This window comes from Micromys minutus (assembly GCF_963924665.1).
Source record: "Micromys minutus genome assembly, chromosome: 26".
Taxonomy (NCBI): Eukaryota; Metazoa; Chordata; class Mammalia; order Rodentia; family Muridae; genus Micromys; species Micromys minutus.
The window spans coordinates 42,355,437-42,360,305 of NC_137961.1; the positions used below are offsets into that span (position 1 = coordinate 42,355,437).

Here is a 4,869-nt window from a genome sequence, read left to right on the forward strand (position 1 = left end):
AGTCACAAAAGAACAGACATAATATGCAGTCACTGATAGTGGGATGCTAACCCCAGAGGCTTAGACTGCCCCAAAAACAACTCACAGACGGTGTGAAGTTCAAGAAAAAAACAAAACAAAACAAAACAAAAAGTCATGGTCAATCCTTACACACCAAGAACACATTGACAAATTCCGGGTTACACCCTGTTTTACGTGTACTTTTTACTCATTGTAAAAAAAGGAAAAAAAAAAAAAAGCCAAGCACTGACACAATTGTATTTGTATACATTTATGCAAAAATGTTTAAAAATGTTTTATCTTTGTTTTTTAAAATAAAGTTTAAAAAAAGAGAGAGAGAGAAAAAAGAATCAAGTTGGAAGTCTGGTCTCAACTCAAAATGGAGGGCCATGATCCAAAGGAACCAGAGCAGCTGAGGAAGCTGTTCATTGGTGGGCCGAGCTTCGAAACCACAGATGACAGCTTAAGAGAACATTTTGAGAAGTGGGGCACACTTACAGACTGTGTGGTTATGAGATCCTCAAACAAAACGTCCCAGAGGCTTTGGTTTTGTGACCTATTCTTGTGTTGAAGAGGTGGGTGCTGCAGTGTGTGCTCGGCCACACAAGGTTGATGGGCGTGTGGTGGAACCAAAGAGAGGATTCTGTGAAGCCTGGTGCCCATTTAACAGTGAAGAAAATTTTTGTTGGTGGTATTAAAGAGGATACGGAAGAATATAATCTGAGAAACTACTTTGAAAAGTATGGCAAAACTGAAACCATAGAAGTTATGGAAGACAGGCAGAGTGGGGGAAAGAGATTTACTTTTGTAACTTTTGATAATCAGGACACAGTTGATAAAATTGTTATTCATAAATACCACACTATTAACGGGTATAATTGTGAAGTGAAAAGGGCCCTTTCTAAACAGGAGATGCAGTCTGCTGGATCTCAGAGAGGTCCTGGAGGTGGATCTGGCAACTTTATGGGTCGTGGAGGAACCTTTGGTGGTGGAGGAGACTTTGGTGGAAGGGGAGACTATGGTGGTGGAGGTGGTGGCAGCAGAGGTGGTTATGGAGGTGGTGATGGTGGTAACTGTGGTGGTTGTCCTGGTTACAGCAGTAGAGGTTATGGAGGTGGTGATGGTGGTAACTGTGGTGGTTGTCCTGGTTACAGCAGTAGAGGTTATGGAGGTGGTGATGGTGGTAACTGTGGTGGTTGTCCTGGTTACAGCAGTAGAGGTTATGGAGGTGGTGATGGTGGTAACTGTGGTGGTTGTCCTGGTCACAGCAGTAGAGGTTATGGAGGTGGTGATGGTGGTAACTGTGGTGGTTGTCCTGGTTACAGCAGTAGAGGTTATGGAGGTGGTGGACCTGGACATGGAAACCAAGGCGGTGGATCTGGTAGTGGAGGAGGAGGAGATGGTGTTACAATGAAGGAGGAAATTTTGGTGGAGGAAACTATGGTGGTGATGGGAACTACAATGACTTTGGAAATTATAGTGGACAGCAACAATCAAATTATCAACCCATGAAGGGGGCAGTTTTGGTCGCAGAAGCTCAGGTAGTGCCTATAGAGGTGGCCATGGATCTGGAGGTGTAAGTTGTGGATATGAAAGCAGGTAGTTTTAAAATAAAACAGAAACAGCTACAGTTCTTAGCAGGAGAGAGAGGGGAATTGTCAGGAAAGCTTCAGGTTACTCTGAGACAGTCGTCCTAAATGCATTAGAGGAACTGTAAAAATCTGCCACAGGAGGAACGATGATCCACAGTCAGAAGAGTTACTGCAGCTCAAACAGGAAACCCTTCTTGTTCTGGACTGTCAGCCAGTTTGCAAAAAGTGCAGCTATTGATTAATGCAATGTAGTGTCAATTAGATGTACATTCCTGAGGTCTTTCATCTGTTGTAGCTTTGTCTTTTTCTTTTCCTTTCATTACATCAGGTATATTGTCCTATAAATTGTGGTAGAGATACCAGGAATAAAAAAATTAAGGAATTTTTAACTTTTCAATATTTGTATAGTTCAGTTTTTCTACGTTTTAGTACAGAAACTTTAACAAAATACAGTTTTGAAGGTGTTTCCTTGTGAGTTAACAAGTAAAGAAGATGATTGTTAATTACTATTTTGTATGAATTTTGCTAACATTAACTGTAAAGAAACACTGAGTTGCAATTTAAGGGGAATCTACTCTCCCCACTTCCAAAACGGTGGTGAATGAGCACCGATGTGTGGAGAGAACAGATATTTGTATGTTTGCAATGTGTGTTTTAGATAACTAGGATTGGGTAATAAAAATAGCATTTGTGACTTTAATAGCATTAAGATTACCTTCAAATGAAAAAGATCTCAAAAATTGCTGTTTGGTTTTTGTGCATTTTCTTTCAAAATGTGATCATTATTTTAGTGTGTTAGACTTAAGTCCTGGCAATGTTAAGAACATTCACCTTGATCACAGTGAGACTGCTGCCAATGGTTTGGGTGTAAAGTATTTATACTGCCCTCTGCTTACCAAGGCTGGCAGATGTGTGTCATCTCCCTGCCCAACAGTCTTTCATATACAACCACCAAGTCTGCTGTGTCTGAGCAAACTGGTGAGTACCTGGTTTGTTTCTGCTTTTAAATTTAAGGTCTTGAAGCCCCATTTGGTCTTTCCTTGGTCAAGTTCCTCCCACTCACAACTTCTCAGAGCAAAGGAATAAAAGTCAGTCATTTGAACCCGACTGGCTGGCATGCTTTCCTGTTGATACCCTGTCCATTTTGCTGGATGATGAAACAAAGGGTAGTAAGGTGTCCAAACAAAGCAGCAGCAGATGTAACACACAGCCACTCGGTGCAAGCACCTCACTTCCCAAATAGCTCAATTCAAATTCAGAACATCTTCATTCAGTCCTTAAGTCCCCAAAGAACACATAGTTATTCTCTGTATATATCTCATTGTAAAATATGTTGGGTGTGACAATTTGTTTGGATACCCTGCTTGAGAGGAGCTTTAGATACTAAGGTCATATATATGAAGAATGTCCACTGTTCCAACACCTAGTGTTTAACAGTTTCATTCAAGTTCTAAGTATGTGCCCTGCTGTTACTTTCTTTGGCAGTTGACGGTTAAATTCAGACTTTCACTTGGCTTCTAGAGTATAAGCTAAACAAGCAATAAAATAGATAGGGAGTCCTAGTATCTCCATATGCTCTCTTGTTGCTCTGTTCCTGTGCCTCTGTGCGTTATTAATATTTGGATGCATGCGATGCTAGCATGGAACTTTGGTCTTCACAATACTGCAGTTTTTCTAGAAACACTCACAATCAAGATGCACTGTATGACTGGGGAGTACTGACACAAACTTCTGCCCCAGCACTAAGAAGACAGAGGCAAGTGGATCTCTGAGGTCTAGGCCAGTCTGATCTACAGTTTCCAAGACAGCCAGGGCTACACGGAGAAGCTTTGTCTGTAGGTGGGGAAAAGATAGATTATGTAAAATTCTACAATATGTAATAAAAATACTTTAAAGAGAGTCACTAACTTGGGATCCAAGTAAGAAACAGGAGAAATGGCACAGCATGTTTACTTGGTCACCAGGTACTTGACATGGTCCAAAGACCCTCATGAGTGCAGAGTTAGGACTCAGCCTGGAGTCCAGCCAGTCACCTCAAAGCCAAATTTTTTGTTCCTGTCAGTTGGCTGTATATATGTTAAAACTATAATTACCTACTCATATTTTCTTTCAAATTCTAATTTTAAGTAGTTAATAGTCTTATTTTAAAAAAAAATGGGGCTATAGTCCTAGCATAGGATGATAGGGTGGGGGCTGTAGTCCTAGCATGGGATGGTAGGGTGGGGGCTGTAGTCCTAGCATGGGATGGTAGGGTGGGGGCTGTAGTCCTAGCATGGGATGGTAGGTGGTTCAGAGCAGGAGCTTCGGGAGCTCGAGACAACCCTCTATCTACTACATGTGAGCTGCAGGCCAGTCTCAACCACCCTGCTTCAAAAAACAAAACAACAAAACATACTCGTAGGAGATAAATAAGACCAACATACAACATATCTACGTATGAAAGTATTGTAATGGGCTGGGTGTGGTGGTGTACAACTGCATGAAGGTGTTGTAATGGGCTGGGTATGGTGGTGTACAACTACATGAAAGTGTTGTAATGAAGCTGGATGTGGTGGTGCACAACTGCATGAAGGTGTTGTAATGGGCTGGGTGTGGTGGTGTACAACTGCATGAAGGTGTTGCAATGGGCTGGGTGTGGTGGTATACAACTGCATGAAGGTGTTCCAATGGGCTGGGTGTGGTGGTGTACAACTGCATGAAGGTGTTGTAATGGGCTGGGTGTGGTGGTGCACAACTGCAGTCCCAGCACTGGGGAGAAATAAGCACCCAAGGCACAAGACCTCTGAGTTTCAGGACAGCCAAAACGTGTCTTACAAAAGGGTTGTAATGAAACTCTGACAACTCACATATGCTGCTAAGAGTCAAAACATGGACACATTTAAAGTGCTGACTCTGAAACAGAAGACTTAGGAAACATCTTCCCAAAATCCTCAGGCCAAAAGATACTAAAATTTCTTATTTACATGCTGCCACCTGGTGGCCAGAGTGAGAAAACTCTGAAATGCTACCACAGAAGAAACCCATTTTGTTGAAAAATCTAAAACATTGTCTTCTCTACGTCCCCACATTCCTATCAGAGATCCTTCGCCCACTCAGGATGGCATCAAATTGGCCGACCAGACAGCACACTAACTAGCTCGTTACATTCCACTGTGAGAAAACTCCCTTTACTGTTTGCTTGCAACACACAATTTTCTTTACTCAACAAAATCTTGTGTCCCGTATTTCCAGATAGTCAGAGTCCCACTGTGAAGGGGCTAGAGAGCCCACGGGAAAC

At 42.1% G+C, this 4,869-nt stretch overlaps 1 pseudogene across 1 annotated transcript; it reads left to right on the top strand.

The window, feature by feature from the left end:
• The first annotated feature begins 379 nt into the window (after positions 1–379).
• LOC308437393 (heterogeneous nuclear ribonucleoprotein A3-like) lies at positions 380–1,603 on the top strand (annotated as a pseudogene). Its single transcript has 2 exons — positions 380–1,075; positions 1,277–1,603. The product of its transcript is annotated as a heterogeneous nuclear ribonucleoprotein A3-like (transcript).
• The last annotated feature ends 3,266 nt before the right edge of the window (positions 1,604–4,869 follow it).